This window comes from Balaenoptera borealis (assembly GCF_965194805.1).
Source record: "Balaenoptera borealis genome assembly, chromosome: 4".
In the NCBI taxonomy this organism is placed as follows: Eukaryota; Metazoa; Chordata; class Mammalia; order Artiodactyla; family Balaenopteridae; genus Balaenoptera; species Balaenoptera borealis.
This window is the reverse complement of record NC_138861.1, coordinates 134,457,113-134,484,283: the sequence shown is the minus strand read 5'-3', so window position 1 is coordinate 134,484,283 and position 27,171 is coordinate 134,457,113. Positions and strand designations below refer to the sequence as shown.

The 27,171-nt window shown below is 36.0% G+C and overlaps 1 long non-coding RNA gene across 1 annotated transcript in view; it reads right to left on the bottom strand.

Annotated features, from left to right (window-relative positions):
- Positions 1-27,171, bottom strand: part of LOC309628398 — a 32,437-nt gene continuing 5,266 nt past the window's right edge. Inside the window, exon 2 of the long non-coding RNA XR_014244476.1 lies at positions 1-26,865. This is a non-coding gene — a long non-coding RNA (uncharacterized lncRNA). The remainder of the gene's footprint in view (positions 26,866-27,171) is intronic.

Genomic DNA, 27,171 nt, shown 5'->3' with positions numbered 1-27,171 from the left:
TATATAATATTCTTAACCTTAGCCTAAAGCTATGATAAAACTGTAATTTTTCAATCTTGAGCTCAATCCTACAAATAGTTTTTCCACAGGAAGACAAAATTGTTTTTTAAAAAGCAGAAATTAAGCAATAGCTTTTGCTAGAGATTTGAATTTTTACAAAGTAACCATTTCATTAGTGCACTACACTCAGTACCATTCACAGTGGACTATATGTGGTTCTTACATTAGCTGTGAGCATAAGGTGCCTAGAATTCCCCTAAAGACTGAGTTTCTCAAAATGTGTTTAAAAAACTCACCTCCATCAGAATGTCTTGGTTTAGTCGTTGAAAATGGAAATTCCGCTGTCTTTCCCCAGAAGTATCGAATCAGAATCATTGAGGGTAGATTGAAGAAATCTGTATTTTAATAATTCCCCAGATACTTCTACATACTTTGAAATCTTGTCCTAAGAAAAGTCAGAAGATATTTCCTGGTTCCTGAGATGTGTCAGGCCAAGTACTCAATACAAGGTGAAATGATACAATAGGTGTTTTGGTACTATTTAAAGTACAATTATACAGGGAACTCTACTCAATACTCTGTAATGGCCTATATGGGAAAAGAATCTAAAAAAGAGTGGATATATGTATAACTGATTCACTTTGCTGTACACCCAAAACTAACACAACATTGTAAATCAACTATACTCCAATAAAATTTTTTTAAACGTGCAGTTATATATCTAGGAATTGCCTGAATCTAGCATATGCTGAATGGTAGCAAAATGTATACTTTCAGAGTGTGAATCCTTGAATACCTGCAGAGTTTGATCAGATGATTCTATTTAATGCCAATGTAGAAACAAATTAAAATCAAATTTCCTATCTTTTTAATGTACAAAATTTGATGTAGGTTGGGATTAAAATTTTTTTCGTTTCTATTTTTCTGTTTTACTTAAGAAATACCTTAATTTATGGCTATTACTCTCAGTTGCAAAACTAAACATGTGTAGAATCGCTGGGCTGTGTCTCTTTTCCAGTTGAATCCATTTGCAACCATGAAGTTATGTGGTTTCTACCTCAAATAATCAATCAGTACAGGTCTTCTCAAAATTGGCCCAGTCTGGGCTTTCTTAGTGGCGCAGTGGTTAAGAATCTGCCTCCCAATACAGGGGACACGGGTTCGAGCCCTGGTCCAGGAAGATCCCACATGTCGCTGAGCAACTAAGCCCGTACACCACAACTACTGAGCCCGCATACTACAACTACTGAAGCCTGCACGCCTAGAGCCCGTGCTCTGCAACAAGAGAAGCTACCGCAATGAGAAGCACACGCACCGCACCGAAGAGCAGCCCCTGCTCGCCTCAACTAGAGAAAGCCCGCGTGCAGCACCGAAGACCCAACACAGCCAAAATTAAATAAATAAATAAATAAATAAAATTGGCCCAGTCATGTTCAGAAAGTTTGTGAAGCATTCAGTAAATCTAATTTAATTTTAAAAATTGTAACCAGACCCCCTCATTGGATGTGTCTCATTTAAATTGGTTATATTTTTAAATAAAAGTGTTATATAGCCCAATGAACATTGTAATGGCATATAAGCCAAAATCTAGAGTATACTGAAAAGAAAAATGTTTATTCTCTGCTATTTCCAAGTATACAAATTAAATTTTCTTGTCTTCAATTTCATATACTTTCCTAATAATGATAGAGTAATTAATTTGTACCACACTCAGTCCTATTTTTGATAGTACCACATTCTGAGTGAAAAAAAAAAGCACTTCTCTAAATCCACTGAACTGAAAAATTGAAATTATGGCTCTGTTCCACAGTAGAGGCATTCTCTCCTACTACAGATAAGCCTACAAAAATAATGTTTGCTTTTTAAAAATTTCAGTGAAACGTACTTGAAAATATATATAATGAATGTATAAGTTATACACAAAATTAAATATGAAGATAAGTTTAAGACTTTCCCTCCTGCCTTCTGTATGTTTTATGTTACTGAATTCCTTCAATAACACTCATAAAGAACATATAATAACATGCCAGCGTTTAAAGAATGCTGAATTCCTTCAATAACACTCATAAAGAACATATAATAACATGCCAGCTCATATAGACTACCCTAACCTACAAGTTGTAGAGCTCTCATATTTTAACCCCACTTTCAATAAGGAGAGCTGACACGTGGTGCAAATCCCACACTAAAAACACATGTCAAAATCACCAATAAGCCCAATATATTGAAAAAGTGTCTATGACACATGTTAGTTTTTACAATTCAAAGTACATAAAGAAAAACAAGAGAGGGTTTTCTTGGCTATTGTAAATGCACAGAACAAGAAAGCTTTAGAGGGTCATGGGTTTAAAACATTTAAGAAACAGGATTTCACAGGGTCAAGGTAATTAAGGGCATGGCTCCAAGTCCACCTCATTAACCATAAACATTGGCAGCCCTTGAAGTGTGAAGTTGGAAGACGACTGGGGTTGGCTTCACCTTCTAAATCATCCTTCATTAGAGCTTAGGAAGTCCAGACTTTATAAAACATTTTTTCCTGATATCCAGAAAGCAAAGCTGACTCTCTAGAGCATCTGTCTACTCTCTTATGTGAGGAATAGTCCTCTCTCTTTTTCCATTGTCTTAAGTCAGCATGCTTTATTTTGCTTTTAATATATTTCTCCTTCTAGATTTTAGGGATAGAAATTAAACTTCAGTCTTCTCATTTTTTTTTCTTTTTCACATATATATTTTTTCTGATCCATTGAAGTTGGCAATGTAAATGTAATCTAAACTATACAAGCCTTGCCCTCTGCTAGTCATTTGAGTTAACCAACTTTACATCAGTAACCTAAAAAAAAAATAAAACATAAAATATTCTCTTCCCATCTCTTATTATTATAGAGGACACTTTTTCAGGGAATGAGGTACAATTGTAAAGTACATCTTCAAGAAGAGTATAGAGGAGAAACTACTCAAATGCTATAATTGCGCAGAACCACTAGATATTTTAATAATGATACAAATGAAGCCAGTCCTGTAGGTAATTTCCAGAGGTGGCAGACCTCTCCCAACACTTTTTTTTCCATTCTAAATATGTCAGATTACCTATCAGACCCTCAAAGAAATATTCCCATATCACTGGGGGTAGTTCTACCTTGTAATCCCCTATTATCAATTATCGATGCTTCATTTTTATGTTGTGTTTTAGTCAAAAGGTGGACAGAACAACGTTTATGTACCTCTATGCGATAAAATACTTAGTGCCTTTTATAAAAGGTATTTCACTGAAACTACAAAAAAAATGTATATCCTTTCTTGAAATGCATGCATGATGACTCTTCTCATGGAGCTTTAAAATACACAAAGCCTTGGGCTAATGCAAGTGCTTCAGAATAATAATTGGAAGTGGCTTATAAAGTTTGTACTAGTTCATTCAACCATTCATTCAACAATACTGAGCTCCTATCTATGCCAAGCACTATGAAAGCTTTGAAGATTTAAAGAAAAATAAACCCTGCCCCTTTTCTTAAGAAGCGTGTAGTTTATTAAGAAGAGAGGGACACATAAATAATTATAGTCACTGTAGTAAGTGTTATAATGCAGACATTGGAAAGTTTTATGGAAGTTCAGAAGACAAGGCAGCACTTTTTGCCTGAGGAAATAAAGTCTTGGGTAGGTTCTTAGAGAATGAAGAGAGGTCCTACTGATAGAGAACAATGGTGGTGGGTGTGGGAAATGGGGAAGACAGCAGGAGGCACAGCAGTAGAAAGGTGTAGAGAAAGGAGATAGGACTTCTGAAGATATGTTTGAATATGTTTAGCATGGTTGGGATGTGAAGAGGAAGCTTAGAGAGGTGACACTGGTAAGGAAAAGTGGGATGGAGCATTCTTGTGAATGACTTGGCAGAGACTACTAATGTATCCGAGATCGTGGACCAGAAGAAGAGCTGTGAAAGGGGCAAGAAGCCATTCTGTTCCCATTATTTTGGGACCAGGCATCCATTCCTAAGCCTCACACTTAAGAAAACCTACTTTTGGAGGCTGAGTTTCATGGAATCTTGATCCATGTATGAAAATTTAATGAGAAAAGTAGAAGTCGAAATACTTCTTTTTGAAGCTATGAGGAGGTTTTGGTTTAGTTTTGTTGAAGGAGGAGACTTGTCCACACTCTTACAACAAATTATTTCTTTGTGGTAAAATCAATTAATCAGGCCATTATTTCTGCAAATGAGAAGGAAAAACCACAAACTAAAATGTAGTTGTTTGAGGGAATTCCCTGGTGGTCCAGTGGTAGAGAATCCACCTTCCAATGCAGGGGACGCGGGTTCAATCCCTGGTTGGGGAACTAAGATCCCACATGCTGCGGGGCAACTAAGCCCATGCGCCACAACTACTGAGCTCGCACGCCTCAACTAGAGAGCCTGCATGCCACAAACTACAGAGCCCACGCACTCTGGAACCTGCACCACAACTAGAGAAGAGAAAACCTGCATGCCACAACTAGAGAGAAGCCCACGTGCTGCAACGAAGACCCAACGTGGCCAAATAAGTAAATAAATATTAAAATGCAGTTGTTTGAGACTATGTAGATCAAAGGTGCATTACACTAAAAAATATGAGGTGTGGTCTATGTGGAAGAGAGAGATTTTTCTCTGAGATATTTGTTTGTAAATATGGATTAAGGTTCACCTGTTGTTTTTTTTTAAGAAGTTTGAATCTTAGTTCAAAATTTTCTTTTATTTGTGTAAATCAAATTCATGTCAGACTCCTAGCTCTGGGATTGTCAGAAAGCTAAACTCCAGTCTTCTTGATGAGCTCCCTCCCCACAACACTGTGTTTTATTTCTGGGGTCCTGCTCACTGTTAATTTCCAGGGTCACATCTGGAGTGGGAGGGAGGAGTCCATCTGTGTATCAGAGGAGGTACAGATAGGATAGTGTCCCTAGCCTTTGGTCATTGGTTTTCATAAGTTTTTAGAGATGCCAGCTATCCTTGTCCACAGACCTTCTTCAGGGTGGTGACTGCCTTATGCTTTTGGGTCACCTCAGGGACCAGAAATCTTTACTCAATAGTCCCTTCTGTATAACCATATCATAAAACCATTTTCTCCCAGGGCCTTGTTACCTCACTGAAGAGGTGAGTGTTACATTCTATGATGAACCCATTTTGTCTAGCTGCACCGTAAAACCGTTTCCCTCTAGGGTCTTGCAAACTCCTTTGTGATTGGAGTTGATTGGAGCCTAGCTTGGCCTTTTTTTGGTCCCTGAGATCTCTCTGTCTTGTATATTCCCCAGCTTGGGGAAACTTCTTTCCATGTGGAGTTGGGAAGTTCCACTCACAACCCGATTTCTCTAGCAAACACTAGCTTTAAATAATCTTCTTTTGTGTTTTCTCTCAGGAATATCTACAGTGATTTACTACTTAGATCATTAATTTTGGAAATTGGCAACCCATCATACACTGTCTTTTGGGCAAGGAAGTAGTTAGTGTGCCTGCTCTCTGTTTGAATGGGAAAAGAGATAGGGAGAAACCTGCTGGTGGGGGGGGGGGGGGCAGGACACGAATTAAAAATCTCAAAATATTATTTTGACAACTCAACCCCCCTCTAAAATCCATGCTTTCTTAAAACAAAAATGAATACTTTTTGCTCCTACCCCAACCGTTAAACTGAAGGTGGAATCTATATTCCTGAACTGAATGGGTTACTTAGGAAAACATATCCTACATGCACAGCATCACCTGGGTTGGAAAGTTGAGACCGTTCACAGAGTAAATTATTCAACTTGTTCACCTGGGATGGCAGTGGTGGGATGATAATACTGCCATATTGAGTGTTCACTCTGTGCTATGTGCTCTTCTGAGTCTTTTATACTCATGATCTTATTTAATTATCATAGTCATTGTATGAAAAGGGTAAAATTATTATCATTTTTTATACCAGATCAAGAAACTGAGGAAGAGACAGGTTACATAATTTTTCAAGGTCCATCACTGAGAAGTATTGGAATCACTGATTGTGACAATTAGTCTGTCTCTGGAGCCCATGCTCTTGACTACTATGCTATGCTAATATATCACATTCCACACCTCTCAGGGCAATAAGAGATAGGATGATAACAGAATAGGTGGTTTTTCCTCCTTGATAAGTCTCCCTGATAAGTCCTCACTTGATAACTGAGTCTTGATAAGACACTCAGTTATCTTTCATTTTAACTTTGCTGGATGAGGATTCAATTTTGGTAGCAACTGTGGGTTTAATCCCCATCTATTGCTGACAGAAAGCATAACCTCCATTCTTACTGGGTGTCTGGCTGGTCTTGTGCTTCTGCTTCAGGGTATCAACAGGTCATACCATGGTCTTTAGTTTCCGTGGGTCAAAGTTTTCCACTGAGATGCCCATCATCTCTGTGTGCTAAATCCTTCAAGTTCCCACTGCTTTGAATTGAATTCTTCTCATGAGTGGAGCAAGGCTGTGCTTCACAGGATCCAGAAATACTACATAGTTATTTCCTTCAGAATATTCCTGCCTCCCTGCCTGCCACACTGCCAAGAGGCTGGACTAGGGTCTCCTCTTCTGCAAAACCACAAGCATCTTTCTCATTGCTTCTCTATAACATAAGGAGATTTTTTTTTTTCTTCTATCTAGAGGAAAGCCTTACTCTTCACCCACACCTACTGAGTTTCTCCAAATATTGTTTCCACACATCCTTTTCTCTTGATATTTCTTTTAGGAGCACTTCACTTAACCTCATCAGTGGGCTTAAGATTTAAAATTATAATAAGCTATTATCCTACAAACATAATGTGCAGAAAGGAAACTCAGGGCTGCCTATCTTATTAAATAGGAGGAAGGTAAAACAAAGCAAAACAGAGAAAATCATAAAGAAAAAATAAAATTTAGCCATTCTTGTTTTAGTGGAGCATGTGTAAGAGTATATCTTCGTGTTATTTGATCATTTATTGATGAGAAAAATAAAGCTGATGTTCAGAATTTTGTAAGAATTAGGACACAACCAGTGCCACTTCAACACCAATATATCAAAGCATCTCACTACGTTGGAGAAGATATTTACACATTTCCAGGTTGAAATTAGAATTTTTCTATCACCCAACCAATGGCAAGTGCACAGAGCAAGAGCATCAAGTTGTGTCTATACCTAGAAGAGTAGGTATTATTATTATGAAAAGCTTGTGTTTTCAGGCAACAAAGAGAAGACCAAGCCAGACTTATTCCTGAATCCATATGAGACACTTCATTCTGAATACTCTCAAATGTAAGGGGGTAGAATGAGGGGAAGTAGACCCGGGACAATGGAAAAATTTTTGAATATTAGATGGAGGATTACAGCCATTTCAATTTAGGCCATAAGACACAAGTGACTTTGATTAGACTGCAATTCCTGTGATATACAGGTTACACTATTGGACAGAGGAACTTAAACTATTTTAGAAACAAAGCATCCAATGTAGAAGTATTTGTGTTTCAGGGACAACAGAAAAGATCTATGAAATGATGAAAACCTAGACTAGGATGGTAACAAAAAAAAATTATATAATTTAGATAATGTTGCAAGATGTTAACTATTGCACGAGGAGCATCAGGAAAAGAAAGGAATTAGAAGTAATTGCCATGGAACTGAATATATATCGATGCCATTAAGTAATAGGGGAAATATAAGAAGAAGATGAGAAGGAACAAGTTTTCCAGAGAAGAAAGTGAATTCCATGTAGGACCTGTGTATTTGTTTTCTGTCTAATATCCTACTAAATATACAAATTGGCAATTAGGAATTCAATCATTAATAAGCTCAGTAGAGAGATCAGTGACAGAAAATTAGGTGATAAGAATGATAAAGTCATTGGTGAAAAAATGGCTTACTAAGCTACCAAGTAAAGGATATCATCAAGAAAAAACACATGAAATATAAAAAAGAAGAGGATCCAAGATTAAACTGTAGAGGATAAGAAAATTCAAAAAACAGATTTAGGAAAGAAGGCTGAGAAGGACTGATCAGAGAGATTGGAGATGGAAGAAGGCTAGGAAGAAAATTGGAAACCTGATGCCACAAGAAACATGCATTTTAAGAGGTAGGAGGGCTCCATATTATGTTACAGAAAGATTAAATAAGATGAGAAATAAGAAAGTGCCCATTGGATTTGGGTGGTGATGAAGTCAATGAGTGATTTTACTAGAGTTATGTAATATCAATTAGATTTCAAACAGGTGTTGAGGAAGTAAAGTTCAGACTATAGACCATACTTGTAAGAAGACTGTGTATAAAAAGGAATGATTTGGGTATCCATCAGATATACTAGGAGAAGTTTGAAAAAAAAGAAGAGATAGTATTATTTTTGGAAATAGACACTGGAATTTACCTAATTCAGATGGAACACAGAAAGAATAAATCTTAAAGTAGAAATTTATTCCATGGATTTATCTGATTATCAGAAGAGCTAAATCTAACCTTTCACTTTTCAGAGGATCTGAAAACATCTTGCTTGCAATAATATATTAACCCTATAATAACCAACATATTTCCTTGTCTCTATGGCTCTCTTCCATTTCTCTGAGTGTATTTAGCCTCAATTTCATTCATGGTAGGAGAATTTCTCCTACCCCAGGGAGAAGCTTATCCCAGGGACAATGTTAAAATATCTAATTTAAGAGTTTAAGTGACCCAGTGTAAGTAACTCTGTTGGTATTTTTTCCTACATTAAGTTTAGGTCTATAAACTGTATTTCAAAATTGTTATTGTAACCACATCTTTACTTTACCCACTACTTCTAATAACTTAGTCTCTTTCTTGAGTACCTTGAGGGCCCAGGCACTCATTATAACTTCTTGTTAGATCTCCCCAAGTTTCACTTTTGTTTGAATTATTACCACCATGCTTTCCAGATTACTATCTTTGCCTGCAACAGGAATACCTAAATCCCTGAGTCTTTTCAAAGGGCTAGCATCATCTCTAAATTCTAACCTTTTTAATCTAAGCTTCTCTAGTGGTTCTGAACATGGACTATGGCTTGTTAAGCCTCTTCTTTGCTTCTTTTTTCTCCCTTCTTATTCTACAGGAGTTTTCAGACTGATAGTTTTAGTGATGGATTGGTAGGGTGGTGTGTCATCATCTTTCTAGATGGGGAGAAGGGATCAAGTTCCCAGTTATATGACTGTCACGTAAGTAAAGATTAGCTACTTTCCAGATCATCCTGAGTTATTTTCTCCACCATTATTTAAACATTTCAAAGAAAGAGTAAAAGACTAAGCTTGAAAAAAGAAAACATAGAGGGTCAAGAAAAGTTGCACTTCTCTTGAAGGTAGAAATGGGGAAAATGTAAAATTAGGAGATGATTATAGGCAAAGAAAATAATAGAGGGCTTTATGAACAATTCAGGGCAGAGACTCTGGAAATGGTAGAACTAATAACATCAGCTGTGTTACAGCTGACTCACTTATATTCACACTACTTCATTTGGTATGTCATATTTGGAAAAATAATCACTTATTGTTGCTAGATCTTTGTAAAATATAAAGGAAAGAATATTTGCCTTCATTTTGTAGCCTTCAAATAAAGGGTTTTATTAAATGCTCACATTATCATTAATACACTGGAAAACATTCCCGATTACTTCAAGTGTTTTAGTTGCCAACATATACATTTAATATGGGTTTGTTTAAATCAGTGTCCATGTGCACTGTTAACAGAAAACATTTCCACTAGTTCAGTCTAGAATAAATGAGCCCATTTATAATCAGCAGTCTACTGGCAAGCGACTTGTACAGCATGCTGGGAGGACTCAGTTTGATGTGGGCCTCTTCCCAATGTCTGTAGTTACTGGCAATACTTCCCTGTTGTTATATCTCTGGCCTTCATATCCGATGGAGAGGTTACTCTCTCTTGGCTCTGCATGGGCAGGATGAACTTTGGAAGTAGATAATCTGACTGTCCTTTGGTAGACAGTCATCATATTTTTTCATGATTTGGTCATTTTAATCATCAGGATCTTCTCTAGGATCTTTTCTCCCTTCATGAATGATTAAAAGTATAATCTCTGAAAACTGTGTGCTAAATTTAGATCACATTAATAATCATCAGTAATGATTATGTAAAGCTATTGCTGTATCTTAAAACACAAAATATCCTCTTCTATAAGAGGCTAAAAACTAGTCCAAAAGTTCATTAAGAACAAATATGATAAAGTAACAATTTGGTACTTTAATATTTTAATCAATACAAGCTCTTAAATGCAATAATTAGGCCCAATACAAAATTTTAGAGCTCGCCCTACATGATTTAATAAAAAAATATATTAATGTCTAATGAGTAACAGATTTTCCATTGTCTTACTAAAAGACAAATGTGGTAGTCCACAACTAAGTGAGTAGATCATGTTTTTACAGAATGCCTACAACTCACACTGGAGAGACTGTTTTGAAAGGATTACCTAATAAAAATGGAGAACAAACGAGCGGGTAGTAATGTATATCGATACCCAACACAACTCTGTTAACCTGTCTGGAAGTCAAAATCTATTACACTCTAGTGAAACAGATGGATTTTCTATTTTCCAAATATAGTCCAGATTTTTACTGAGGTCAATAAACATAAATGTTATGGGCCTTTCATAATATTCTTTTCCAGAAAAATATATATACTTTAAGTGCCACAAAGTACATTCCAGTATATAAAAACAGTAGCAAAAATAAAAATTTATGAGAATGAGAAGCAACAGTCACACTGAAGAAATAATGCTATGCATGGTATTACAGCTTTCTGTATTTAATTATTCCTTGAGCATCCTAATTAACTCAGTAGTTCCCTCTGATAAATTATGTCCACTTTCTAAAAATGTTTTCTTTGGTATTAAAAAAAAACTATTGATTTCATATCATTATTTTTAAGGTTGAGCTTAGACTTTATTTTATTCATTTGTTTATTTTTTTGCTTTGCAAGTTAATACTGTAAACAGAATGCAGTTCAGTTTCTCACAAACTTTTTATAACCCTAAAATTAATTTTTAGTTTTTAATTTTTTAATGTTGGTAACTGTTACTAACCTCTACTGATCTTGGAAGAAGAGTTCGAAGAATATTTTTGAGAATAAGTTGCCATCCCATCACTCTCAAATACTTTAGTGTATATTTCCTACAAACAAGGCCATTATCCTTTATAACCATAACACACCACTGAACCCGTGAGATTAACATGCATACATTTATATCATTTAAGCCTCAGATCCCATTCAAGTGTCTTTAATTGGTTGAATAATGGCTTGTATGGTAAAGAATCGAGTTTTACAATTACATGTTGCATTTAATTGTCATGTCTCTTGATTTTCCTTCAGTCTGGAATATTTCCTTAGTCTTTACTTGACTTTCATGACTTTGACGTCTTTAAGATCATGAGCTAATTACTTTTACAATGTGTACCAATCTGAAATAGATTTGATTAGATTAAGGTTATGGATTTGGGGCAGTACTATCATAGAAGTAATGTTGTGGTTTTCTCAGTGCATCTTATAAAGTGGCACACAATTTCAATCTCTCCCATTATTAATCATGTTTACCTTGACCATTTGATTAAGACAATGTCAGCCAAGCCTTTCTACTGTTAAGTTTTTCTATTCCCCTTTGAAATTAATACATATTTTACAAGGAGGTAGTTTGAAACAATAAATATTCCATTCCTCATCGACTTTCAATATACCCATTCATTGTTTCATATTTGTATTGACTTACCATTTGCTATTTTATTGGATAGATTAAATCCATTATTATTACTATTTTTTGATCATGAAATTATTCCATATTTGGACAGCAAGAATCTGTTCAAGCAGATTTCTGGGGGTTTTCCCATCAGTTTTGAGTCTTTTTTGACACTACAAATATTCCAGGCTTATCTTGTACTTTCTTTGCTAAATTCTGATTGAAAATCTAGGATGCTTCTCACTACACCATTCTATTTGCAAATAATTTATAAAAGTAATAGAAACATTTTCCCATTAAGAAGCCAAACCTCCAAAGCACATTAGCACCTTCGATATAATTCATTTTCATTCCTAACACTTACTCTGTGTCAGCGCCTTAAATGCAAATCTGAATGAGGCACCATTCCTGTGTACATGGAATTAACAACCAGTGGAAACAAACAAAAGACAACAACAACAGAAAAACAACAAAAAGAAAGGGTCAGGTCAAGTTTTAAGTGCCAAGTGACTTATGAAAACTGTTTCAGAACAGTGGATAAAATATTAGAAAAATAAACGTATGTTTAATTTTGAAAATTTTTTTACTCTGATACCAGAATATGTATTTGAAGATTGTAGACAGGATTATTTTCACATTGGAAAGCATAGATAATTCAGAGTAACTGATTCACATCCTATTGTCACCAAAAAGCTTTACTAGTAAGAAAGGACAAATCTGGGGAAGATATAATGATGGTAAAATATTTTTGCAAATATCTCAATTTACACTAAAATTATTAGACCTAAGTGGCCACTAAGCCTTTTATTTAACTTAGACTTGCTGTGTCAGAACACGCTTCTCAAGAATTGGCAAACCGTATCTGAAATAAATCCAATATGCTAATCTCTGAGAGGAACTGGTTTATCGAGGGATGAGTAAATCCATGAGAACTGAAGTCTGAGGCAGCCTGCAAACATGAAGCCTGAGACCAGCGTGATGCAACATCAGCGGCCAGGCGTGCCGTGAACAGAAGTAACCATTATATACTTGTCAGACTTTATGAGACAGTTTAGATATAAACAGCATGAGTAGCAGCCAAATCCAGCCTTTCCATTCCTCTCTTCTCTCTGTAGCTGTGGCTAAAACCTGCACCAATGACCACTGGGATTTGTAACACCCTTTTGCCAGTAACAGAGGCCAGACGGTCATTAAATTGGATATAAACAAGGCAGGAATTAAGAATGGGGAATGGGCGGTCCAGACCTCCTACGAAACCATCTGGAGAAAACCCAGATTTCCCAGATGTAATCTCAGGCTTTAAAGTTCACATCAGCAGCTCTGCCCTAAAATAAATGGAGGTAAACCCATTTTGTGTAAGGGTGGGGAAAAAATAAAAAAGTCTCCCCCCTGAGCTAATAGGATATATATATGTACATTTGAACTTTCTCATGCTCGCTCTAACTGTACATACATTTATGCACTTATCTTTCCCTCTCATTTTATTCATATATCTGTGTAATTACCCATAATGTAACGGACTCATTAATTTTAGTAATCAGTGTATCTTTATTAAATAATTAAATGAATTTTAAACTTATATGAGAAAACTAAAGAAATTTACCTAAAAATGATGCTAGTTCTCATGCAGTTTAAAAATTACTCTTCAGATAAAGTCCTCTTGCATTTAACGGGAACAGAATTCCTTCAGGGCATGTCCCCTCTGAGATCTCAACTCTCTGGTCTCTGTCCAGCCTAAGGAGAGCCGTTCAGATAAAAGTGACCTAAAACAGATTACAAATCCAGCCACAGAGAAGATCATTATTATAGTATACTATTATAGTACTAAACAAAAGTCTCAGAGGGTTAATGAAGCTGTGGCTTCAGAGACCCTCATTTGCATGGACCACTTCCACAGCAATGAGCGAGGCCCTAGCAATTTCATATTAATTATTGTATATTACGTATCTTAAATGAGGCCCCCCCCAAACTGTATAAGTTTAAAGCCCCACAAAGAATATAGGTGTAAAAAAATTATCCTATTTTCTCCTAGCTGAAACAGTTTCTAACCAGGGTATACAGTTGTTCATTCATTCACTTGCTCATTCAAATTATGTCTCTTGAACATTGGCCTCGTACGAAGCACTAGGCTTTGGAAAAAAATAGAAAAAAAGTTAAAGAAATGGCTCTCAAAAAGTTTATATTCTAGTAAGAGAGAGAGGCAGAAACAAAAACATAAAGAATAGGAAGCTAAATTTATTACACACCATGTTCTCTGTACCCAACATACATGGGTTTGCAGAAAAGTAGAGCGTTCAGTATGAAAGGCAGGATATCATTGGAGCACACTGAACTTCTGTGTGTGCTTTGACTATATTTATATTGTTGCTAACGTATCTTTTGGGGATAGTGTTGTCTAAATTTACTAGAGGTCTTTAGGAATGTAGCATAATGGGCATAAAGACAGGAAACATTTGGTAAACTAATATCATTTAAATAAGAAAAAAGTTATTATTCATACTTCAGTGCTACATTATGTCTTGAAAGCATAATGACCCTTCTTAATCAGACTGTGGGAAGTCATAAAATGCCACCCAAATTTAGCTGTTACTTCAAAGTTAAGAAGGACTTGTTTTTTGTCTTCATTAGGTATCTAGATTTTTCTCTGGCATTGTTAAATCTCGGTTCACTCTAGTATCTACATTTTTCTTGCTAATTTCTATTGAGTTTTTAAAATGAAATTGAAAATAGAGCAACATAATATTAGGCTTTTTAACATTTCATGCAGTTTAATTTCACTAATATTTATTTAGCTTATGAATGTGTAAGATCAGAATTTCTTTCAAACACCATGTGAATTGTAAATATCTTCCAAAATAAGTTATGTGACTATGTATACAGTATTAGGTCCTCTGCTGACATTAAGAGAAAATTTAAACTAAAAGCAAATCCACTAAAAGTTGACAATTCTTCACACAATATACATAAACCTGATTTTTTTAAAAAGTTGCTTACCATTCCCTCAGTTATTCACAGAAAATATGGCATTTGTGAACCTCAGCTATATGAAGAGTAAGTTGTCTCTTTCATAATATTCTCATAGTAAAGTTATAATCTTGGCTAATTATTTAAGAATCATAAATTCAGTGCCTAAAATGTATTGTGTAATAGGTTAGACTCTCCTCAGAATAAAATTGAAAATTCGTGGAAATACCCACAAAAATACAGAAATTATAGCACAGCAAAGAAAGCGCCATAATATAAATAAGACCAAAATGTGATCGTAACACCCTGAGGACGGAACTAGTTGTTCTGCCATAGGCTGTGAGGCGATTTCTCCAAGAGGAAGTGACAATTTCTATCTTTTAACAAAAATAGTTGGAGCTTTCAGATAAAGAAAGATATAGGTTTTTCAGGCAGGGAAACAGATCACAAAATGACGTGAAGCCATGGCAAAGCCTCCAGTACTCTGGGAGTGAGAGATTCTGTAATGGGATTGAGAAATGTTTCAAACAGGTGCTAAAGAGGTTGGTAGGGTAAAATTCAGTCAGACTGTGGAGGGCAGGACGCAATCCTGTGGACAAAAAAAAACCCAAGGGACGTTTGAAGCTGTGAAATGACATAATCAGATTTATTTTGTAGATGGGCTTTGGTAACCACCAACACGCTTTGGGGAATGTGGAAAATGAAATATAGGTGGAGAAAGTGGAGAAAGGAGTGATCAGATGAAAGGCATTTGAAATAGGCTTTACAAGAGAGGATATGGGTCCGACCTAAAGGCAGTGGAAATAAGGACTGAGGGGAGACACCAGGATTTAAAGACATCGCTGAGACAGATCCTCTAGTATTTGATGACAAATTGACATAAGACATGAGGATAGTAGAAGGAATCATTTATATTACACCTATTGCTTGAAAGATTTAGGATTCTCTTAACTGAGATACAGAGTGCCATAAGAGTACTAGGTAGAAAGAAAATCACAAATTTGAACATATTGAGTTTGAGCTTCCTTGAAATGTGCCAAGTGAAATAGAAATTTATCTTCAAGCTGATAAACTGATATTATGGCCTCTAGTCCCTACCCATACTCCCTGAAATCCATCTTCTACACTGCTGTCAAAATGACTTTATGAAAATTCAACTCTGACCATGTTATTCTTCTTCATTAAATCTTTCATTGGCTCCATGTTACATAGAGAAAAATAGTCTCAGGTTCTCTCAGGACTCCACAATCTGGACCCACCTGCTTCTCTAGGCTATCTCTTGTTGCACCCTTTAAACACACACACATACACAAAACAAAAAACAAAACATTTGCTTCAGGTACATTGATTTACTGCTCTTTCACATTCCCCTTTCTTTTTTTAATCCCTGGCTGTTCATTCAGCCTGGGACACCCTAATAAGCAAACAATTTTTCTAAGACTCAAATCAAGAGTTGTCTGTGTCATGTCTTTGCTAAAGCGAGAATTGACCATCCCTCTGTACGTTGTATGTGTCCATCTGAGCACTGTCTATGCCTATAACCCTTTAGTGCACTTATTTAACAATACATCTTCCACTAAAACATCAGAAACTATAAATTACATGATTTTTATACCTCTAGTGTATTGCACAGTGATTGGGTTTGTTAGGAAGGAGAGAAAAAAGATTAATAGAATGAAGGGGAGATATTTAAATGTACATACCTTCAAAAATAATTCTACTTCTGAGAATTTATTATATAGATGTTACATGTGTGCACAGGCACATGTAGTAATTGTGTTAGTGTTAGTGATACCAGTCAATCAGAAACAACCTAGATGACCATCAACAGAAGACTGGTTAGATGAATTTTGATACAGTCAAATAATAAAATACGTTTCAGATGTTAATAGAATTTGGTGCATTTACATGTGTTGATATAAAAAAAATTCAAAGACAATGTACAAAATCATAGTGAAAATCAATGCATATAGTATATACCTATTTCAATTAAAGGTCAGTGTATTCGATTCTTAGGAGTGCCTTAACACATTATCACAAACTTGGTGGCTTAAAACAACAGAAATTTATTGTCTCCCAATTCTAGGAGCCAGAAGTTTGAAATTAAGGTGTCAGCAGGGTCACACTCCCTCCAAGGACTCTAGGGATTGGTTTCATGTCTCTTTTATCTTCTGGTGGTTTCAGTCTTCCTTGGCTTGTGGTGACATCACTCCCATCTGCCTCTATCTTCACATCTCCTTTTGCTTTGTGTATCTCTCCTAAAGATACTTATCACTGCATTAGATCTCAACCAGATAATCTAGGACTATCTCCACACCCTAAAATCTTTAATTTAATTACATCTGCCAAGTCCTTTTTCCCGAATAAGTTAACACTCACAGGTTCTGGGATTTAGATGTGGAGATATCTTTTGGTGGGCCACCAGTTGACCACTGCAGGCAGTTTCTTGTATTTGTTTAAATATGGCTATTATCTGAAAGGATATGCAAGAAATTACTGAAGTTTTGGCATTTTGTTTTTCTGCCTCTCCCCCACCACTGAAAGAGGAAACTGGTGATCTTGGCATGGGGAAGAAAATGTTTTTTTGTATACATTAATTTATTGTCTGAACTTATTTTTTTACTATGATTGAGTTTCCATTTGCAATTAAATAAAATGTAATCTAAATCTTAAAGTACTCGCAAAAATCACTTGACTTGAAACTAATTCATTTAATAAAATAATATGAAAATTTACTTTCAAAAAGCCCTTGCTATGGTCTGAATGTTTGTCTCCCTCCATAATTCATATGTTGAAGCCCTAATGCCCAATGTGATGGTTTTAGGAGGTGAAGCCTTTGGGAAGTGATTAGGTCAGGAGGCTATATCCCTCATAAATGGGCCCTTATAAAAGAGACCCCACATTGCTCCCTAGCCCCTTCTGCCACATGAGGATGCGACATGAAGTCTGTAACCCAGAAGAGGACACTCATCTGATCATGATGGCACCCTAATCTTTGACTTCCAGTTTCCACTACTGTGAAAAATACCTTTCTGTTATATACATATAAGCCACCCCGTCTGTGATATTTTGTTAGAGCAGCCCAAAGGGACTACAGGACCCCTTATATGAAGAGACTAAGTAAAATAGAGCCTGAGTGGCCAAGGAGCTTTGTGAAAGCTATCTCACCCTAAGACAAGGATAAGTTAAATATGCTGAGTTTTACATGATAATAAACCTTTATCACTCGAAAAGAATCCACAGGACCATATTATTTAAATCAATTTCTTTCTTAGCTCCTTCAATATTGGAACTCTAAAATTCATCCATGCCCTATCAAACATATCTGTATCAAAATATTTCTGTACCACAAAGGAGAGTGGTATTTTTCCTACTCCTAGTCCACTATAGACAGTATCACTGTTTTGGCCCCTTAGTATTAGGACATGCACCACTGCAGATTTACTGACTGTGGAAATCCAGGAGTTACTGTTGAGCTGCAGAAAGTACTTCTACTATCATCTGGGACAGTAAAAGTGACTTGCAGAATGGCTTTAATTTGGTGGAAATGACTAGTTCTTGAGCACACATGACATTTGGGAACACCCAGAAATAATCAAAGTGGTTTTCTTAGAGATAGGAGGTCTTCAAAGAGTAATGAGCTAACAAGTTTTAATGATTAATTATATTGTGATATGGTTACACTTTCCTAAGAATGACCCGAAAATATTTTATTTCTGCATATTGATGTACTTTTCATATGTACAATTAGTGAAAAGAAAATAACCATAATTATTATATATATTCTCTCTCTATATATACCTGTTTCCTCAGAGAAATAAAAGGTTCTCCATTATCAACTATCCACTATTATATATATACTACCAACAGTATGTGTGTGTGTGTATATATATATATATATATATATATATATATATATATATATATATATATATATATATAATCTAAAGCAGTTTTTTAAAGAAGTTTCAGGTTCACAGCAAAATTGAGAAGTTACAGAAACTATTCATATATCCCTGCCCCCATACATGCATAGCCTCCTCCATTATCAACACCAGAGTGGTACATTTATTACAATTAATGAATCTACAATTGAAACATCATTATCACCCAAAGTCCATAGTTTGTTAGGATTCACTCTTGTACATTCTATGGGTTTTGACAAATGTATAATGATATGTAACCACCATTACAGTATTATACAGAATAGTTTCATTGCCCTAAAAATTCTCTGTGCTCTGGCTATTCATCCCTCCTTCTTCCCTAACACCTAGCAACCGCGGGTCTTTTTACTATCTCCATAGTTTGCATTTTCCAGAATGTCATATAGTTGGAATCATACAGTATGTAGCCTTTTCAGAGTGGCATATTTCACTTAGTAATATGCATTTAAGTTTCCTCCAGGTCTTTTCATGGCTTGATAGTTCATTTCTCATTAACACTGAATAATTTTTCATTGTCTGGATGTAACACAGTTTATTTATCCATTTACCTACTGAAGGACATCTTGGTTGCTTCCAAGTTTTAGCAATTATGAGTAAAGTTGCTATAAACATCTATGTGCAGGCTTTTGTACTGATAGAAGTTTTCAACTCCTTTAGGTAAATAACGAGGATTGCAATTGCTAGATCATATGGTAAGAATATGCTTAGCTTTGTAAGAAACTGCCAAAATGTCTTCCAAAGTGGTTGTAACCAGTTTGCATTCCCACCAGCAATGAAATGAGAGTTTCTCTTGCTCTACACCCTCACCAGTGTTTGGTGTTGTTAGTGTTCCAGATTTTGGCCATTCTAATAGTGGCGTATTAGTATCTCATTATTGTTTTAATTTGCATTTCAATAACAACAGATAATGTGGAACATCTCACCACGTACTTATTTTCTCTTTTTTTAAAATTAATTAATTAATTAATTAATTTTTGGCTGCATTGGGTCTTTGTTGCGGTGTGCGGACTTCTCATTGCTGTGGCTTCTCTTGTTGTGGAGCATGGGCTCTAGGCGCACGGGCTTCAGTAGTTGTGGCACGCAGGCTCAGTAGTTGTGGCTCGCTGCTTCAAGAGTGCAGGCTCAGTAGTTGTGGCACACAGGCTTAGTTGCTCTGTGGTATGTGGGGTCTTCCCGGACCAGGGCTCAAACCCGTGTCCCCTGTGTTGGCAGGCAGATTCTTAACCACTGCACCACCAGGGAAGTACCATCACATGCTCATTTTCCATCCATACATCTTTTCTGATGAGGTATCTTTAAGATCTTGGCTTATTATTTATTTATTTATTTTTGGCCATGCCGCCAACTGCATGTGGGACCTTAGTTCCCCAACCAGGGATCAAACCCGCGCCCCCTGCATTGGAAGCATGGAGTCTTGTCCACTGGGCAGCCAGGGGAGTTCTTTGGCTTATTTTTTAATCAGGTTTTTTGTTTTCTTATTGTTGATTTGTAAGAGTACTTTGTGTATTTTGTATAGTAGTCCTTTATCAGATATTTCTTTTGCAAATATTTTACCTAAGTGTGTGGCTTGTCTTTTCATTCCCTTGAGATTATCCTTTACATAGAAGTTCTTAATTTTAATGAAGTCCAGCTTATCAATTATTTCATTCATGAATCATGCCTTTGGTGTTGCATCTAAAAATCCATTTAGAGTTAATTTTTGGGAAGAATATAAGGTCTGTGTCTGGATTCCTTTTTTTTTTTTTTTTTTTGACTGTGAATGTCCAGTTGTGCCAGCACTATTTTTGAAAAAAAACTATCTTTGTTTCTTTGTATTGCCTTTGCTCCTTTGTCAAAGATTAGTTGACAATATTTATATTGATCTGTATCTCAGTTCTCTATTCCATCCCATTGATCTGTCTATTCTTTCTCAAATACCGCATTCTGTTGATTTCTATAGCTTTATAATAAGTCGTGAAATCTGGTAGTGCCAGTACTCTGACTTTGCCTTCTCCTTTCAATATTGTGCTGGCTATTCTGAGCCTTCTGCCTCTCCATATAAACTTTAGCATCAGTTTGTGATATCCATAAAATAACTTGTAGCTTGCTGGTATTTTGATTGAGATTACAATGAATCTGTAGATCAAGTTGGGAAGAATTGATATCTTGATCATATTGAGTCTTCCAATCCAGAACATGGAATATATATTTATTTCATTCTTCTCTGATGTATTTAATCAAGAGTTTTGTAGTTTCCCTCAAATAGATATTATACATATTTTGTTAGGTTTATATCTATGTATTTTATTTTTTAGAATGCTAATATAAATGATACTGTGTTTTTCATTTCAAAGTCCACTTGTTCATTGCTGGTAGATAGGTTGATAGGAAAGTAATCAACTTTTGCACATTAACCTTGTATTATATAACCTTGCTGTATTCCAGGAGCTCCTGGAATTTTTTGTTTGTTTTTTGTTTGGTTTGGTTTTGTTTTCCAATTCTTTCATATATTCTACATTGACAATAGTTTCCTTTCTCTGAAATCTGCTTTCTGAAATTAATATAGCTATTCCCACTTTCTTTTGACTAGTGTTAAAATGGCGTATCTTTCTCCATCTATTTACTCTTAATTTTTATGTGCATTTATACTTAAAGTAAGAGTCTCATAGACAACATATAGTGGAGTCTTGATTTTTTATTGACTCTGATTTGATCATCTCTTTTAATTGGTATTTTTAAGTCTTTGATGTTTACAGTAATTATAGATATAGTTGGATTAACATCTGCCATATTTGTTCCTGTTTTCTGTTCGTTGTCTTTGTTTCTACTTTTGTCTTCCACTCTTTTTCTGTCATTTGTGTGTTTTTTTTTTTTAAAGATTTATTGATTGATTGATTGATTGCTATGTTGGGTCTTCATTTCTGTGCTAGGGCTTTCTATAGTTGCGGCAAGCGGGGGCCACTCTTCATCGCGGTGCGCAGGCCTCTCACTATCGTGGCCTCTCTTGTTGCGGAGCACAGGCTCCAGATGTGCAGGCTCAGTAGTTGTGGCTCACGGGCCTAGTTGCTCCGCGGCATGTGGGATCCTCCCAGACCAGGGCGTGAACCCATGTCCCCTGCATTAGCAGGCAGATTCTCAACCACTGCGCCAACAGGGAAGCCCCCTCATTTGTGGTTTTAATTGAGCCTTTTTTTTTAATATCTTTATTGGAGTATAATTGTTTTACAATGGTGTGTTAGTTTCTGCTTTATAACAAAGTGAATCAGCTATACATATACATATATCCCCATATCTCCTCTCTCTTGCGTCTCCCTGCCATTCTCCCTATCACACCCCTCTAGGTGGTCACAAAGAACCAAGCTGATCTCTCTGTGCTATGCAGCTGCTTCCCACTAGCTATCTGTTTTACATTTGGTAGTGTATATATGTCCATGCCACTCTCTCACTTCATCCCAGCTTATGCTTCCCCCTCCCTGTGTCCTCAATTCCATTCTCTATATCTGTGTCTTTATTCCTTTCCTGCCCTTAGGTTCTTCAGAACCTTTTTTTTTTTTTTTTTAGATTCCATATATATGTGTTAGCATATGGTATTTGTTTCTCTTTTCTGATTTACTTCACTCTGTATGACAGACTCTAGGTCCATCCACCTCACTACAAATAACCAATTTTGTTTCTTTTTATGGCTGAGTAATATTCCATTGTATATATGTGTCACATCTTCTTTATTCATTCATCTGTTGATGGACACTTAGGTTGCTTCCATGTCCTGGCTATTGTAAATAGAGCTGCAATGAACATTGTGGTACATGACTCTTTTAGAATTATGGTTTTCTCAGGGTGTATGCCCAGTAATGGGATTGCTGGGTCATATGGTAGTTTTATTTTTAGTTTTCTTAGGAATCTCCATACTGTTCTCCATAGTGGCTGTATCAATTTACATTCCCACCAACAGTGCAAGAGCGTTCCCTTTTCTCCACACATCTCCAGCATTTATTGTTTGTAGATTTTTGATGATGGCCATTCTGACTGGTGATACCTCATTGTAGTTTTGATTTGCATTTCTCTAATAATTAGTGATATTGAGTATCCTTTCATGTGTTTGTTGGCAATCTGTATATCTTCTTTGGAGAAAAGTCTATTTAGGTTTTCTGCCCATTTTTGGATTGGATTGTTTGTTTTTTTTTTTTTTTTGATATTGAGCTGCATGAGCTACTTCTATATTTTGGACATTAGTCCTTTGTCAGTTGCTTCATTTGCAAATATTTTCTCCCACTCTGAGGGTTGTCTTTTCACCTTGTTTATGGTTTCCTTTGCTGTGCAAAAGCTTTTAAGTTTCATTAGGTCCCATTTGTTTATTTTTGTTTTTATTTCCATTTTTCTAGAGCGTGGATCAAAAAGGAACTTGCTGTTATTTATGTCATAGAGTGTGCTGCCTGTGTTTTCCTCTAAGAGTTTTACAGTGGCTGGCTTAACATTTAGGTCTGTAATCCATTTCGAGTTTATTTTTGTGTATGGTGTAAGGGAGGGTTCTAATTTCATTCTTTTACATGTAGCTGTCCAGTTTTCCCAGCACCACTTATTGAAAAGGCTGCCTTTTTTCCATTGTATATTCTTGCCTCCTTTCTCAAAGATAAGGTGACCATATGTGCATGGGTTTATCTCTGGGCTTTCTATCCTATTCCATTGATCTATATTTTGGTTTTTGTGCCAGTACCATACTGTCTTGATTACTGTAGCTTTGTAGTCTAGTCTGAAGTCAGGGAGCCTGATTCCTCCAGCTCTGTTTTTATTTCTCAAGATCGCTTTGGCTATTTGGTGTCTTTTGTGTTTCCATACAAATTGTGAAATTTTTTGTTCTACTTCTGTGTAAAATGACATTGGTAGTTTGTAAGGGAATGCATTGAATCTGTATATTGCTTTGGGTAGTAGAGTCATTTTCACAATGTTGATTCTTCCAATCCAAGAACATGGTATATCTCTCCATCTGTTTGTATCATCTTTAGTTTATTTCACCAGTGTCTTATAGTTTTCTGCATACAGGACTTTTTTTCTCCTTAGGTAGGTTTATTCCTAGGTATTTTATTCTTTTTGTTGCAATGGTAAACGGGAGAGTTTCCTTAACTTCTCTTTCAGATTTTTCATCATTAGTGTATAGGAATGAAAGAGATTTCTGTGCATTAATTTTGTATCCTGTTACTTTACCAAATTCACTGATTAGGTCTAGTAGTTTTCTGGTAGCGTCTTTAGGATTCTCTATGTATAATATCATGTCATCTGCAAACAGTGACAGTTTTACTTCTTCTTTTCCCATTTGGATTCCGTTTATTTCTTTTTCTTCTCTGATTGCTGTGGCTAAAACTTCCAAAACTATGTTGAATATTAGTGGTGAGAGTGGACAACCTTATCTTGTTCCTGACCTTATAGGAAGTGATTTCAGTTTTTTAACATTGAGAACGATGTTGGTTGTGGGTTTGTCATATATGGCCTTTATTATGTTGAGCTAAGTTCCCTCTATGCCTACTTTCTGGAGGGGTTTTACCATAAATGGGTGTTGAATTTTGTTGAAAGCTTTTTCTGCATCTATTGAGATGATCAAATGGCTCTTCCCCTTCAATTTGTTAATCTGGTGTATCACATCAATTGATTTGCGCATATTGAAGAATCCTTACATTCCTGGGATAAACCCCACTTGATCATGGTGTGTGATCCTTCTAATGTGCTGTTGAATTCTGTTTGCTAGTATTTTGTTGAGGATTTTGGCATCTATATTCACCAGTGATATTGGTCTGTAGTTTTCTTTCTTTGTGACATCTGTGTTTGGTTTTGGTATCATGGTGATAGTGGCCTTGTAGAATGAGTTGGGGAGTGTTCCTCACTCTGGTGTATTTTGCAAGAGTTTGAGAAGGATAGGTGTTAGCTCTTCTCTAAATGTCTGATAGAATTCACCTGTGAAGACTTCTGGTCCTGGGCTTTTGTTTGTTGGAAGATTTTAAACCACAGTTTCAGTTTCAGTGCTTGTGATTGGTCTGTTTATATTTTCTATTTATTCCTGGTTCAGTCTTGGAAGTTTGTGCTTTTAAGAATTTGTCCATTTCTTCCATGTTGTCCATTTAATTGGCATATAGTTGCTTGTAGTAATCTCACATGATCCTTTGTATTTCTGCAGTGTCAGTGGTTACTTCTCCTTTTTCACTTCTAATTCTTTTGAGATGACTCTTCTCCCTTTTTTTCTTAATGAGTCTGGTTAATGGTTTATCAATTTTGTTTATCTTTTCAAAGAAGCAGCATTTAGTTTTATTGATCTTTGCTATGGTTTCCTTCATTTCTTTTTCATTTATTTCTGGTCTGATCTTTATCATTTCTTTCCTTCTGCTTACTTTGTGGGTTTTTTGTTCTACTTTCTCTAATTGCTTTAGATGTAAGGTTGGGTTGCTTATTTGAGATGTTTCTTGTTTCTTGAGGTAGGATTGTATTGCTATAAACTTCCCTCTTAGAACTGCTTTTGCTGCATCCCATAGGTTTTGGTTCGTCTTGTTTTCATTGCCATTTGTTTCTAGGAATTTTTTGATTTCCTCTTTGATTTCTTCAGTGATCTCTTGGTTATTTAGTAGTGTATTGTTTAGCTTCCATGTATTTGAATTTTTTACACATTTTTTTTGTAATTGATATTTAGTCTCATAACGTTTTAGTCAGAAAAGATACTTGATATGATTTCAATTTTCTTAAATTTACCAAGACTTGATTTTTGACCCAAGATATGATCTATCCTGGAAAATGTTGCATGATCACTTGAGAATAAAGTGTATTCTGTTGTTTTTGGATGGAATATCCTATAAATATCAACTAAGTCCATCTTGTTTAATGTATGATTTAAAGCTTGGGCATCCTTATTTATTTTCATTTTGGATGATCTGTCCATTGGTGAAAGTGGTGTGTAAAGTTCCCTACTATTATTGTGTTACTGTCGATTTCCCCTTTATGGCTGTTAGCATTTGCTTTATGTATTTCAGTGCTCCTATGTTGAGTGCATAAATATTTCCAATTGTTATATCTTCTTCTTGGATTCATCCCTTGATCATTATGTAGTGTCCTTCTTTGTCTCTTGTACTAGTCTTTGTCTTTAAGTCTATTTTGTCTGATATGAGAATTGTTACTCCAGCTTTCTTTTGATTTCCATTTGCATGGAATATCCTTTTCCATCCCCTCACTTTCAGTCTGTATGTGTCCCTAGGTCTGAAGTGGGTCTCTTGTAGACAGCATATATACGGGTCTCGTTTTTGTATTCTTGTTTTTGTATCCATTCAGCCAGTCTATGCCTTGTGACTGGAGCATTTAACCATTTACATTTAAGGTAGTTATCAATAGGTATGTTCCTATTACCATTTTCTTAATTGTTTTGAGTTTGTTATTGTAGGTCTTTTCCTTCTTTTGTGTTTCCTGCTTAGAGAAGTTCCTTTAGCATTTGTTGTAAAGCTGGTTGGGTGATGCTGTTTTCTCTTAGCTTTCCTTTTCTATAATGGTTTTAATTTCTCCATCGAATCTGAATGAGATCCTTGTTGGGTAGAGTAATCTTGGTTGTAGGTTTTTCTCCTTCATCACTTTAAATATGTCCTTCCCCTCCCTTCTGGCTTGCAGGGTTTCTGCTGAAAAGATCAGCTGTTAACGTTATTCAGTTTCCCTTGTATGTTATTTGTTGTTTTTCTCTTGCTGCTTTTAATATTTTTTCTTTGTATTTAATTTTTGACAGTTTGATTAATATTTGTCTTGGCGTGTTTCTCCTTGGATTTATCCCGTATGGGGCTCTCTGCACTTCCTGGATTTGATTGACTATTTCCTTTCCCATATTAGGGACGTTTTCAACTATAGTCTCTTCAAATATTTTTTCAGTCCCTCTTTTTTTCCTCTTCTTCTTCTGGGACCACTTTAATTTGAATGTTGGTGCATTTAATGTTGTCCCAGAGGTCTTTGAGACTGTCCTCAATTCTTTTCATTTTTTTCTTTATTCTGCTCTGCTGTAGTTATATTCACTTTTTTTATCTTCCTGGTCACTTATCCGTTCTTCTGCCTCAGTTATTCTGCTATTGTTTCCTTCTGGAGAATTTTTAATTTCATTTATTGCCTTGTTCATCATTGTTTGTTTGCTCTTTAGTTCTTCTAAGACCTTGTTAAACGTTTACTGCATTTTCTCCATTCTATTTCCAAGATTTGGGATCATCTTTACTATCATTACTCTGAATTCTTTTTCAGGTAGAATGCCCATTTCCTCTTCATTTGTTTGGTATGGTGGGTTTTTACCTTTCTTTTTTTTTTTTTTTTTTTTTTTTTAAATTTTATTTATTTATTTATTTATTTATGGCTGTGTTGGGTCTTCGTTTCTGTGTGAGAGCTTTCTCCAGTTGCGGCAAGTGGGGGCCACTCTTCATCGCGGTGCGCGGGCCTCTCACTATCGTGGCCTCTCCCGTTGCGGAGCACAGGCTCCAGACGCGCAGGCTCAGCAATTGTGGCCCACGGGCCCAGTCGCTCCGCGGCATGTGGGATCCTCCCAGACCAGGGCTCGAACCCGTGTCCCCTGCATTGGCAGGCAGACTCTCAACCACTGCG